Genomic DNA, 14,769 nt, shown 5'->3' with positions numbered 1-14,769 from the left:
TAATGTTGTGTTAGTTTCAGTTGTACAGTTAAGTGATTCAGTTATATATATATATATATATATATATATATATAAGTATCCATTCTTTTTCAGATTCTTTTGCCATATAAGTGAATAATTACAGAATATTGAGTAGAGTTCCTTGTGCTATATATTAGTAGGTCTCTGTAGATTATTTTTTTTAACAATGGAAGACACTTTATTATTTTTTTAAAATCATCTCTCAACATTTCAACTCTGGGTAGAAATCAAACGCATAGATCATCTTTTTGATAAAAAGTAGGGTGTATACTTAAATCCCAAACTCCAAATTTATCCCTCACCTGCATGTTTCTTCCTGACTCATCCCCAGCAAGCATAAGTTGGCTTTCTTTTTTTATTTTTAATTAATTAATTATTTATTTTATGGCTGCGTTGGGTCTTAGTTGCGGCTCGGGGGCTTAGTGGCCCCTCGGATGTGGAAACTTAGATCCCTGTCTAGGGATGAAAACAACGTCCCCTGCATTGGAAGGCGGATTCTTAACTACTGGATCACCAGGGAAATCCCACAAGTTGGCTTTCACATCTGTGCTTCTGTTTGTGTTCTGCAAATAAGTTCATTTGTATCGTGCTTTTTTTCTTAAGCCACACTTAAGTGATATCCTATGATATTTGTCGATCTCTGTGAGTCTGTCACTGTTTGGTGAATCAGTTCATTTGTATCAATTTTTAGATTCCACATATAAGTCATATCCCATGATATATGTCAGCCTCCTTCCGACTTTACTTCACTTAGTTAGATCGTCTCGAGGTCCTTCCATGTTGCTGCAAATGGCAGTATTTCCTTCTTTTGTATGGCTGAGTAGTCTTCCATCATAGATATGTACCACTTCTTCTGTATCCAGTCATCTGTCGGGGGACATTTTGCTTGCTTTGGTGTCTTGGTTATCGTATATAGTGCTGTCATGCACGTTGGGGTGCGTGTAGGTTTCTGAACTATGGTTTTCTCTGGGTGTTTGCCCAGAAGTGTGATTGGGGATCAGATGGTAGTTCTATGTTTCGTTTTTCAAGGAACCTCCCAAGTGTACTTCCCAGTGGCTGTACCAGTTACATTCCCCCCAGCAGTGGAGGAGGGTTTGATTTCTCCATGCCCTCTCTGGAATTAATTGTTTGGAGACATTTTCATGATGGACATTGTGACTGGTGTCAGATGATACCTCTTTGCTCTTTTGATTTGCAATTCTCAAGTAATTGGTGATCTTCAGCATCTTTTCATGTGTTTTTTTTCCTTCTTTCCCAACAGTGTGAGTGAAATGTACCTCTTGAAATTGTCTTCTGACAAATCCGGCCTGTTCTGAAGTCTTTTCAATTACGTATCCTAGGACATTTCTTGAGCGCAGGTGTTATTTTTTTAAAGCCCTGCAGGCCTTGTGAATCATAGTGCCCAAAAACACCTGTTTCCAAGTTGTTATTCCAGGAATCGTCCACAAGGCGGCAGACTTCTTCGTGCCCATCTCTGGTCCCTCTGGCAACCAGAGCCTTAGCGAAAGAAAGCGGTGTTCCCGGGTTGTAACTTGGAGGGGCACGTGCCAGAACCAGCACCCAAGGGCTTGTGTCTCCTTCCTTTCTGCCTGTTACCCTTCACCCCCACACAAGTCGCAACCCTTGCCAAAGTGCTACACTGAGGGAGGGTGCCGAGGGTACTGTAGTTGATACGCCACGAAGGCAGGAGGCTGGAGGTGGGAACCCCAGCAGCAGGAGATGTGGAGATCAGGTGACGTTTCAAAGCTCTTGCAGCCCAGAGGATCCACCCTCCTTTGGGTGCACTAGGCTTGGTTGAGCTATAGGAGGGCCTGCCTGGATCTGGAGATTGTGGTCCCATTTCGAGTGGACCAGACACTGCAGGTCCCAGGGGGACTCATTTGCTGGCACATCCTCCCCAGTCCCCTCAGCCCCACGACAACCAGCCTTGAGACACAGCCTGCTGAGGCTCCAGGGATGTGACACCAGCCCAGGTCCCCGAGGCTGCCAAAAATCGAGTACACGTCTCGAATTTTCTTTCTTTCTTTTTCTTTAACTGCATTTTTCTTTCATTGTCAAGCAACTTGATGGACCATGTTGTGTCTCTTGCAGGTGTAAAGCGTTGTGATTTAGTCGTACATATGCATATGTCTATTTTTTTAGGATCCTTTTCTTATATAGGTTGTGACAAAGTGTTGAACAGAGTCCCCTGTGTTGTAGAGTAGGTCTTTGTGGAGTATGTATTGTATATATGTTCATGTATATATGTTAATGCCAACCTCCTAATGTATCCCTCTCCCCCATCTTTCCCCTTTGGTAAGCATAAGTTTGTTTTCTAAGTCTCTGAGTCTGTCGCTGTTTTGTGAATCAGTTGATTTGCATCAGTTTTTAGATTCCACATGTAAGACATATCCCATGCTATTTATCGACCTCCACCGGATTTACTTCACTTAGTTAGATCATCTCGAGGTCCTTCCGTGTTGCTGCAAATGGCAGTATTTCCGTCTTTTGTATGGCTGAGTAGTATTCCATCGTAGATATGTACCGCATCTTCTGTTTCCAGTCATCTGTCGGGGGAAATTTTGCCTGCTTCGGTGTGTTGGTTGTTGTATATAGTGCTGTCATGCACGTTGGGGTGTGTGTAGGTTTTTTTTTATTTTTAAATTAATAGCTACTCTATTTATTTATTTATTTATTTTTAGCTGTGTTGGGTCTTCGTTTCGTGCGTGGGTTTTTTCTAGTTGCGGCAAGCGGGGGCCACTCTTCATCGCGGTGCGCGGGCCTCTCACTATCGCGGGCCCTCCCGTTGCGGGGCACAGGCTCCAAACGCGCAGGCTCAGCAGTTGTGGCTCACGGGCCCAACCGCTCCGCGTCATGCGGGATCTTCCCACACCAGGGCCCAAACCCGTGTCCCCTGCATTAGCAGGCAGACTCGCGACCACTGCGCCACCAGGGAAGCCCTGCGTGTAGGTTTTTGAGCTATGGTTTCCTCTGGGTGTTTGCCCAGAAGTGTGATTGGGGATCAGATGGTAGTTCTATGTTTCAGTTTCGAAGGAACCTCCCAAGTGTACTCCCCAGTGGCTGTACCAGTTACATTCCCCCCTGCAGTGGAGGAGGGTTTGATTTCTCCATGCCCTCTCTGGAATTTATTGTTTGGAGACATTTTCATGATGGCCATTCTGACTGGTGTCAGATGATACCTCGTTGCTCCTTTGATTTGCAGTTCTCAAGTAATTGGTGATCTTCAGCATCTTTTCATGTGTTTTTTCTTTTTCTTCTTTCCCAACAGTGTGAGTGAAATGTACCTCTTGAAATTGTCTTCTGACAAATCCGGCCTGTTCTGAAGTCTTTTCAATTACGTATCCTAGGACATTTCTTGAGCGCAGGTGTTATTTTTTTAAAGCCCTGCAGGCCTTGTGAATGGTAGTGCCCCGAAGCACCGTTTTCCAAGTTGTTGTTCCAGGAATCGTCCACAAGGCGGCAGGCTTCTTTGTGCCCATCTCTGGTCCCTCTGGCAACCAGAGCCTTAGTGAAAGAAAGCGGTGTTCCCGGGTTGTAACTTGGAGGGGCACGTGCCAGAACCAGCACCCAAGGGCTTGTGTCTCCTTCCTTTCTGCCTGTTACCCTTCACCCCCACACAAGTCGCAACCCTTGCCAAAGTGCTACACTGAGGGAGGGTGCCGAGGGTACTGTAGTTGGTACGACAGGAAGGCAGGAGGCTGGAGGTGGGAACCCCAGCAGCAGGAGATGTGGAGATCAGGTGACGTTTCAAAGCTCTTGCAGCCCAGAGGATCCACCCTCCTTTGGGTGCACTAGGCTTGGTTGAGCTATAGGAGGGCCTGCCTGGATCTGGAGATTGTGGTCCCATTTCGAGTGGACCAGACACTGCAGGTCCCAGGGGGACTCATTTGCTGGCACATCCTCCCCAGTCCCCTCAGCCCCACGACAACCAGCCTTGAGACACAGCTTGCTGAGGCTCCAGGGATGTGACACCAGCCCAGGTCCCCGAGGCTGCCAAAAATCGAGTACACGTCTTGTATTTTCTTTCTTTCTTTTTCTTTAACTGCATTTTTCTTTCATTGTCAAGCAACTTGATGGACCATGTTGTGTCTCTTGCAGGTGTAAAGCGTTGTGATTTAGTCGTACATATGCATATGTCTATTTTTTTAGGATCCTTTTCTTATATAGGTTGTGACAAAGTGTTGAACAGAGTCCCCTGTGTTGTAGAGTAGGTCTTTGTGGAGTATGTATTGTATATATGTTCATGTATATATGTTAATGCCAACCTCCTAATGTATCCCTCTCCCCCATGTTTCCCCTTTGGTAAGCATAAGTTTGTTTTCTAAGTCTCTGAGTCTGTCGCTGTTTTGTGAATCAGTTGATTTGTATCAGTTTTTAGATTCCACATGTAAGACATATCCCATGCTATTTATCGACCTCCACCGGATTTACTTCACTTAGTTAGATCATCTCGAGGTCCTTCCGTGTTGCTGCAAATGGCAGTATTTCCGTCTTTTGTATGGCTGAGTAGTATTCCATCGTAGATATGTACCGCATCTTCTGTTTCCAGTCATCTGTCGGGGGAAATTTTGCCTGCTTCGGTGTGTTGGTTGTTGTATATAGTGCTGTCATGCACGTTGGGGTGTGTGTAGGTTTTTTTTTATTTTTAAATTAATAGCTACTCTATTTATTTATTTATTTATTTTTAGCTGTGTTGGGTCTTCGTTTCGTGCGTGGGTTTTTTCTAGTTGCGGCAAGCGGGGGCCACTCTTCATCGCGGTGCGCGGGCCTCTCACTATCGCGGGCCCTCCCGTTGCGGGGCACAGGCTCCAAACGCGCAGGCTCAGCAGTTGTGGCTCACGGGCCCAACCGCTCCGCGTCATGCGGGATCTTCCCACACCAGGGCCCAAACCCGTGTCCCCTGCATTAGCAGGCAGACTCGCGACCACTGCGCCACCAGGGAAGCCCTGCGTGTAGGTTTTTGAGCTATGGTTTCCTCTGGGTGTTTGCCCAGAAGTGTGATTGGGGATCAGATGGTAGTTCTATGTTTCAGTTTCGAAGGAACCTCCCAAGTGTACTCCCCAGTGGCTGTACCAGTTACATTCCCCCCTGCAGTGGAGGAGGGTTTGATTTCTCCATGCCCTCTCTGGAATTTATTGTTTGGAGACATTTTCATGATGGCCATTCTGACTGGTGTCAGATGATACCTCGTTGCTCCTTTGATTTGCAGTTCTCAAGTAATTGGTGATCTTCAGCATCTTTTCATGTGTTTTTTCTTTTTCTTCTTTCCCAACAGTGTGAGTGAAATGTACCTCTTGAAATTGTCTTCTGACAAATCCGGCCTGTTCTGAAGTCTTTTCAATTACGTATCCTAGGACATTTCTTGAGCGCAGGTGTTATTTTTTTAAAGCCCTGCAGGCCTTGTGAATGGTAGTGCCCCGAAGCACCGTTTTCCAAGTTGTTGTTCCAGGAATCGTCCACAAGGCGGCAGGCTTCTTTGTGCCCATCTCTGGTCCCTCTGGCAACCAGAGCCTTAGCGAAAGAAAGCGGTGTTCCCGGGTTGTAACTTGGAGGGGCACGTGCCAGAACCAGCACCCAAGGGCTTGTGTCTCCTTCCTTTCTGCCTGTTACCCTTCACCCCCACACAAGTCGCAACCCTTGCCAAAGTGCTACACTGAGGGAGGGTGCCGAGGGTACTGTAGTTGGTACGACAGGAAGGCAGGAGGCTGGAGGTGGGAACCCCAGCAGCAGGAGATGTGGAGATCAGGTGACGTTTCAAAGCTCTTGCAGCCCAGAGGATCCACCCTCCTTTGGGTGCACTAGGCTTGGTTGAGCTATAGGAGGGCCTGCCTGGATCTGGAGATTGTGGTCCCATTTCGATTGGCCAGACACTGCAGGTCCCAGGGGGACTCATTTGCTGGCACATCCTCCCCAGTCCCCTCAGCCCCACGACAACCAGCCTTGAGACACAGCCTGCTGAGGCTCCAGGGATGTGACACCAGCCCAGGTCCCCGAGGCTGCCAAAAATCGAGTACACGTCTCGAATTTTCTTTCTTTCTTTTTCTTTAACTGCATTTTTCTTTCATTGTCAAGCAACTTGATGGACCATGTTGTGTCTCTTGCAGGTGTAAAGCGTTGTGATTTAGTCGTACATATGCATATGTCTATTTTTTTAGGATCCTTTTCTTATATAGGTTGTGACAAAGTGTTGAACAGAGTCCCCTGTGTTGTAGAGTAGGTCTTTGTGGAGTATGTATTGTATATATGTTCATGTATACATGTTAATGCCAACCTCCTAATGTATCCCTCTCCCCCATCTTTCCCCTTTGGTAAGCATAAGTTTGTTTTCTAAGTCTCTGAGTCTGTCGCTGTTTTGTGAATCAGTTGATTTGTATCAGTTTTTAGATTCCACATGTAAGTCATATCCCATGCTATTTATCGACCTCCACCGGATTTACTTCACTTAGTTAGATCATCTCGAGGTCCTTCCGTGTTGCTGCAAATGGCAGTATTTCCGTCTTTTGTATGGCTGAGTAGTATTCCATCGTAGATATGTACCGCATCTTCTGTATCCAGTCATCTGTCGGGGGAAATTTTGCCTGCTTCGGTGTCTCGGTTGTTGTATATAGTGCTGTCATGCACGTTGGGGTGTGTGTAGGTTTTTTTTTATTTTTAAATTAATAGCTACTCTATTTATTTATTTATTTATTTTTAGCTGTGTTGGGTCTTCGTTTCGTGCGTGGGTTTTTTCTAGTTGCGGCAAGCGGGGGCCACTCTTAATCACTGTGCGCGGGCCTCTCACTATCGCGGGCCCTCCCGTTGCGGGGCACAGGCTCCAAACGCGCAGGCTCAGCAGTTGTGGCTCACGGGCCCAACCGCTCCGCGTCATGCGGGATCTTCCCACACCAGGGCCCAAACCCGTGTCCCCTGCATTAGCAGGCAGACTCGCGACCACTGCGCCACCAGGGAAGCCCCTGTCCCTAAGCTTTTCAGGGTTCTCTGAGAACCTGCCAAATCACTCCTTACAGATTTCTAGGTCCCCCAGTGAGAAGGGATCACACACTCTAGTAATTCCTCTGTTTTCCTGGAGCGGGTAAAAGCCTGGTGGGGCAAAAGTGCGGGCAACTTTGAACCTGATCAGAGCCCCGTTGGGGAAAGCACCGCGGGTACTGATTTTGAGGTTTCTGATTTGACAGGGTAAGGTGTGGGGCTGGGGGCTGAGGGAGATGGTGAAGGGGAAGAAATGGGGGCCTGACAATGAGGCTCGGTGTGCTGACGGCTACTTGGCGGTTGAAAGAGGGGATCCGTGAGAAGGTCTGGCTTCACACCTTTTGGGGGAAACCTGGAAATAGAGACTAAACACACATGACAAGAATCCCTCAGACCTTAATCTTGATAAAGTTTTATAAAGGCCTGTACATATGGGACTTCTCCCCATTTGGGGGACTGTTAACAAAACAAGTCCAGTAGTAAAATGGTGTTAAAGATAAGGGATTCATTCTCTGACCACTTCTGATGGTCATCCAAAGCATTTTGGGGCCAGGCTGTGTTGCAAGAAAAAATCAGCTTATTCCTTTTTTTTTCCTTAATTTTAAAAAATTTTGTACTGGAGTATAGTTGATGTATAATGTTGTGTTAGTTTCAGTTGTACAGTTAAGTGATTCAGTTATATATATATATATATATATATATATAAGTATCCATTCTTTTTCAGATTCTTTTGCCATATAAGTGAATAATTACAGAATATTGAGTAGAGTTCCTTGTGCTATATATTAGTAGGTCTCTGTAGATTATTTTTTTTAACAATGGAAGACACTTTATTATTTTTTTAAAATCATCTCTCAACATTTCAACTCTGGGTAGAAATCAAACGCATAGATCATCTTTTTGATAAAAAGTAGGGTGTATACTTAAATCCCAAACTCCAAATTTATCCCTCACCTGCATGTTTCTTCCTGACTCATCCCCAGCAAGCATAAGTTGGCTTTCTTTTTTTATTTTTAATTAATTAATTATTTATTTTATGGCTGCGTTGGGTCTTAGTTGCGGCTCGGGGGCTTAGTGGCCCCTCGGATGTGGAAACTTAGATCCCTGTCTAGGGATGAAAACAACGTCCCCTGCATTGGAAGGCGGATTCTTAACTACTGGATCACCAGGGAAATCCCACAAGTTGGCTTTCACATCTGTGCTTCTGTTTGTGTTCTGCAAATAAGTTCATTTGTATCGTGCTTTTTTTCTTAAGCCACACTTAAGTGATATCCTATGATATTTGTCGATCTCTGTGAGTCTGTCACTGTTTGGTGAATCAGTTCATTTGTATCAATTTTTAGATTCCACATATAAGTCATATCCCATGATATATGTCAGCCTCCTTCCGACTTTACTTCACTTAGTTAGATCGTCTCGAGGTCCTTCCATGTTGCTGCAAATGGCAGTATTTCCTTCTTTTGTATGGCTGAGTAGTCTTCCATCATAGATATGTACCACTTCTTCTGTATCCAGTCATCTGTCGGGGGACATTTTGCTTGCTTTGGTGTCTTGGTTATCGTATATAGTGCTGTCATGCACGTTGGGGTGCGTGTAGGTTTCTGAACTATGGTTTTCTCTGGGTGTTTGCCCAGAAGTGTGATTGGGGATCAGGTGGTAGTTCTATGTTTCGTTTTTCAAGGAACCTCCCAAGTGTACTTCCCAGTGGCTGTACCAGTTACATTCCCCCCAGCAGTGGAGGAGGGTTTGATTTCTCCATGCCCTCTCTGGAATTAATTGTTTGGAGACATTTTCATGATGGACATTGTGACTGGTGTCAGATGATACCTCTTTGCTCTTTTGATTTGCAATTCTCAAGTAATTGGTGATCTTCAGCATCTTTTCATGTGTTTTTTTTCCTTCTTTCCCAACAGTGTGAGTGAAATGTACCTCTTGAAATTGTCTTCTGACAAATCCGGCCTGTTCTGAAGTCTTTTCAATTACGTATCCTAGGACATTTCTTGAGCGCAGGTGTTATTTTTTTAAAGCCCTGCAGGCCTTGTGAATCATAGTGCCCAAAAACACCTGTTTCCAAGTTGTTATTCCAGGAATCGTCCACAAGGCGGCAGGCTTCTTCGTGCCCATCTCTGGTCCCTCTGGCAACCAGAGCCTTAGCGAAAGAAAGCGGTGTTCCCGGGTTGTAACTTGGAGGGGCACGTGCCAGAACCAGCACCCAAGGGCTTGTGTCTCCTTCCTTTCTGCCTGTTACCCTTCACCCCCACACAAGTCGCAACCCTTGCCAAAGTGCTACACTGAGGGAGGGTGCCGAGGGTACTGTAGTTGATACGCCACGAAGGCAGGAGGCTGGAGGTGGGAACCCCAGCAGCAGGAGATGTGGAGATCAGGTGACGTTTCAAAGCTCTTGCAGCCCAGAGGATCCACCCTCCTTTGGGTGCACTAGGCTTGGTTGAGCTATAGGAGGGCCTGCCTGGATCTGGAGATTGTGGTCCCATTTCGAGTGGACCAGACACTGCAGGTCCCAGGGGGACTCATTTGCTGGCACATCCTCCCCAGTCCCCTCAGCCCCACGACAACCAGCCTTGAGACACAGCCTGCTGAGGCTCCAGGGATGTGACACCAGCCCAGGTCCCCGAGGCTGCCAAAAATCGAGTACACGTCTCGAATTTTCTTTCTTTCTTTTTCTTTAACTGCATTTTTCTTTCATTGTCAAGCAACTTGATGGACCATGTTGTGTCTCTTGCAGGTGTAAAGCGTTGTGATTTAGTCGTACATATGCATATGTCTATTTTTTTAGGATCCTTTTCTTATATAGGTTGTGACAAAGTGTTGAACAGAGTCCCCTGTGTTGTAGAGTAGGTCTTTGTGGAGTATGTATTGTATATATGTTCATGTATATATGTTAATGCCAACCTCCTAATGTATCCCTCTCCCCCATCTTTCCCCTTTGGTAAGCATAAGTTTGTTTTCTAAGTCTCTGAGTCTGTCGCTGTTTTGTGAATCAGTTGATTTGTATCAGTTTTTAGATTCCACATGTAAGACATATCCCATGCTATTTATCGACCTCCACCGGATTTACTTCACTTAGTTAGATCATCTCGAGGTCCTTCCGTGTTGCTGCAAATGGCAGTATTTCCGTCTTTTGTATGGCTGAGTAGTATTCCATCGTAGATATGTACCGCATCTTCTGTTTCCAGTCATCTGTCGGGGGAAATTTTGCCTGCTTCGGTGTGTTGGTTGTTGTATATAGTGCTGTCATGCACGTTGGGGTGTGTGTAGGTTTTTTTTTATTTTTAAATTAATAGCTACTCTATTTATTTATTTATTTATTTTTAGCTGTGTTGGGTCTTCGTTTCGTGCGTGGGTTTTTTCTAGTTGCGGCAAGCGGGGGCCACTCTTCATCGCGGTGCGCGGGCCTCTCACTATCGCGGGCCCTCCCGTTGCGGGGCACAGGCTCCAAACGCGCAGGCTCAGCAGTTGTGGCTCACGGGCCCAACCGCTCCGCGTCATGCGGGATCTTCCCACACCAGGGCCCAAACCCGTGTCCCCTGCATTAGCAGGCAGACTCGCGACCACTGCGCCACCAGGGAAGCCCTGCGTGTAGGTTTTTGAGCTATGGTTTCCTCTGGGTGTTTGCCCAGAAGTGTGATTGGGGATCAGATGGTAGTTCTATGTTTCAGTTTCGAAGGAACCTCCCAAGTGTACTCCCCAGTGGCTGTACCAGTTACATTCCCCCCTGCAGTGGAGGAGGGTTTGATTTCTCCATGCCCTCTCTGGAATTTATTGTTTGGAGACATTTTCATGATGGCCATTCTGACTGGTGTCAGATGATACCTCGTTGCTCCTTTGATTTGCAGTTCTCAAGTAATTGGTGATCTTCAGCATCTTTTCATGTGTTTTTTCTTTTTCTTCTTTCCCAACAGTGTGAGTGAAATGTACCTCTTGAAATTGTCTTCTGACAAATCCGGCCTGTTCTGAAGTCTTTTCAATTACGTATCCTAGGACATTTCTTGAGCGCAGGTGTTATTTTTTTAAAGCCCTGCAGGCCTTGTGAATGGTAGTGCCCCGAAGCACCGTTTTCCAAGTTGTTGTTCCAGGAATCGTCCACAAGGCGGCAGGCTTCTTTGTGCCCATCTCTGGTCCCTCTGGCAACCAGAGCCTTAGTGAAAGAAAGCGGTGTTCCCGGGTTGTAACTTGGAGGGGCACGTGCCAGAACCAGCACCCAAGGGCTTGTGTCTCCTTCCTTTCTGCCTGTTACCCTTCACCCCCACACAAGTCGCAACCCTTGCCAAAGTGCTACACTGAGGGAGGGTGCCGAGGTTACTGTAGTTGGTACGACACGAAGGCAGGAGGCTGGAGGTGGGAACCCCAGCAGCAGGAGATGTGGAGATCAGGTGACGTTTCAAAGCTCTTGCAGCCCAGAGGATCCACCCTCCTTTGGGTGCACTAGGCTTGGTTGAGCTATAGGAGGGCCTGCCTGGATCTGGAGATTGTGGTCCCATTTCGATTGGCCAGACACTGCAGGTCCCAGGGGGACTCATTTGCTGGCACATCCTCCCCAGTCCCCTCAGCCCCACGACAACCAGCCTTGAGACACAGCCTGCTGAGGCTCCAGGGATGTGACACCAGCCCAGGTCCCCGAGGCTGCCAAAAATCGAGTACACGTCTCGAATTTTCTTTCTTTCTTTTTCTTTAACTGCATTTTTCTTTCATTGTCAAGCAACTTGATGGACCATGTTGTGTCTCTTGCAGGTGTAAAGCGTTGTGATTTAGTCGTACATATGCATATGTCTATTTGTTTAGGATCCTTTTCTTATATAGGTTGTGACAAAGTGTTGAACAGAGTCCCCTGTGTTGTAGAGTAGGTCTTTGTGGAGTATGTATTGTATATATGTTCATGTATACATGTTAATGCCAACCTCCTAATGTATCCCTCTCCCCCATGTTTCCCCTTTGGTAAGCATAAGTTTGTTTTCTAAGTCTCTGAGTCTGTCGCTGTTTTGTGAATCAGTTGATTTGTATCAGTTTTTAGATTCCACATGTAAGACATATCCCATGCTATTTATCGACCTCCACCGGATTTACTTCACTTAGTTAGATCATCTCGAGGTCCTTCCGTGTTGCTGCAAATGGCAGTATTTCCGTCTTTTGTATGGCTGAGTAGTATTCCATCGTAGATATGTACCGCATCTTCTGTTTCCAGTCATCTGTCGGGGGAAATTTTGCCTGCTTCGGTGTGTTGGTTGTTGTATATAGTGCTGTCATGCACGTTGGGGTGTGTGTAGGTTTTTTTTTATTTTTAAATTAATAGCTACTCTATTTATTTATTTATTTATTTTTAGCTGTGTTGGGTCTTCGTTTCGTGCGTGGGTTTTTTCTAGTTGCGGCAAGCGGGGGCCACTCTTCATCGCGGTGCGCGGGCCTCTCACTATCGCGGGCCCTCCCGTTGCGGGGCACAGGCTCCAAACGCGCAGGCTCAGCAGTTGTGGCTCACGGGCCCAACCGCTCCGCGTCATGCGGGATCTTCCCACACCAGGGCCCAAACCCGTGTCCCCTGCATTAGCAGGCAGACTCGCGACCACTGCGCCACCAGGGAAGCCCTGCGTGTAGGTTTTTGAGCTATGGTTTCCTCTGGGTGTTTGCCCAGAAGTGTGATTGGGGATCAGATGGTAGTTCTATGTTTCAGTTTCGAAGGAACCTCCCAAGTGTACTCCCCAGTGGCTGTACCAGTTACATTCCCCCCTGCAGTGGAGGAGAGTTTGATTTCTCCATGCCCTCTCTGGAATTTATTGTTTGGAGACATTTTCATGATGGCCATTCTGACTGGTGTCAGATGATACCTCGTTGCTCCTTTGATTTGCAGTTCTCAAGTAATTGGTGATCTTCAGCATCTTTTCATGTGTTTTTTCTTTTTCTTCTTTCCCAACAGTGTGAGTGAAATGTACCTCTTGAAATTGTCTTCTGACAAATCCGGCCTGTTCTGAAGTCTTTTCAATTACGTATCCTAGGACATTTCTTGAGCGCAGGTGTTATTTTTTTAAAGCCCTGCAGGCCTTGTGAATGGTAGTGCCCCGAAGCACCGTTTTCCAAGTTGTTGTTCCAGGAATCGTCCACAAGGCGGCAGGCTTCTTTGTGCCCATCTCTGGTCCCTCTGGCAACCAGAGCCTTAGTGAAAGAAAGCGGTGTTCCCGGGTTGTAACTTGGAGGGGCACGTGCCAGAACCAGCACCCAAGGGCTTGTGTCTCCTTCCTTTCTGCCTGTTACCCTTCACCCCCACACAAGTCGCAACCCTTGCCAAAGTGCTACACTGAGGGAGGGTGCCGAGGGTACTGTAGTTGGTACGACAGGAAGGCAGGAGGCTGGAGGTGGGAACCCCAGCAGCAGGAGATGTGGAGATCAGGTGACGTTTCAAAGCTCTTGCAGCCCAGAGGATCCACCCTCCTTTGGGTGCACTAGGCTTGGTTGAGCTATAGGAGGGCCTGCCTGGATCTGGAGATTGTGGTCCCATTTCGATTGGCCAGACACTGCAGGTCCCAGGGGGACTCATTTGCTGGCACATCCTCCCCAGTCCCCTCAGCCCCACGACAACCAGCCTTGAGACACAGCCTGCTGAGGCTCCAGGGATGTGACACCAGCCCAGGTCCCCGAGGCTGCCAAAAATCGAGTACACGTCTCGAATTTTCTTTCTTTCTTTTTCTTTAACTGCATTTTTCTTTCATTGTCAAGCAACTTGATGGACCATGTTGTGTCTCTTGCAGGTGTAAAGCGTTGTGATTTAGTCGTACATATGCATATGTCTATTTTTTTAGGATCCTTTTCTTATATAGGTTGTGACAAAGTGTTGAACAGAGTCCCCTGTGTTGTAGAGTAGGTCTTTGTGGAGTATGTATTGTATATATGTTCATGTATACATGTTAATGCCAACCTCCTAATGTATCCCTCTCCCCCATCTTTCCCCTTTGGTAAGCATAAGTTTGTTTTCTAAGTCTCTGAGTCTGTCGCTGTTTTGTGAATCAGTTGATTTGTATCAGTTTTTAGATTCCACATGTAAGTCATATCCCATGCTATTTATCGACCTCCACCGGATTTACTTCACTTAGTTAGATCATCTCGAGGTCCTTCCGTGTTGCTGCAAATGGCAGTATTTCCGTCTTTTGTATGGCTGAGTAGTATTCCATCGTAGATATGTACCGCATCTTCTGTATCCAGTCATCTGTCGGGGGAAATTTTGCCTGCTTCGGTGTCTCGGTTGTTGTATATAGTGCTGTCATGCACGTTGGGGTGTGTGTAGGTTTTTTTTTATTTTTAAATTAATAGCTACTCTATTTATTTATTTATTTATTTTTAGCTGTGTTGGGTCTTCGTTTCGTGCGTGGGTTTTTTCTAGTTGCGGCAAGCGGGGGCCACTCTTAATCACTGTGCGCGGGCCTCTCACTATCGCGGGCCCTCCCGTTGCGGGGCACAGGCTCCAAACGCGCAGGCTCAGCAGTTGTGGCTCACGGGCCCAACCGCTCCGCGTCATGCGGGATCTTCCCACACCAGGGCCCAAACCCGTGTCCCCTGCATTAGCAGGCAGACTCGCGACCACTGCGCCACCAGGGAAGCCCCTGTCCCTAAGCTTTTCAGGGTTCTCTGAGAACCTGCCAAATCACTCCTTACAGATTTCTAGGTCCCCCAGTGAGAAGGGATCACACACTCTAGTAATTCCTCTGTTTTCCTGGAGCGGGTAAAAGCCTGGTGGGGCAAAAGTGCGGGCAACTTTGAACCTGATCAGAGCCCCGT

This window comes from Balaenoptera borealis (genome assembly GCF_965194805.1).
Source record: "Balaenoptera borealis genome assembly, chromosome: 12".
NCBI lineage: Eukaryota > Metazoa > Chordata > Mammalia > Artiodactyla > Balaenopteridae > Balaenoptera > Balaenoptera borealis.
This window is presented reverse-complemented; position numbering follows the sequence as displayed.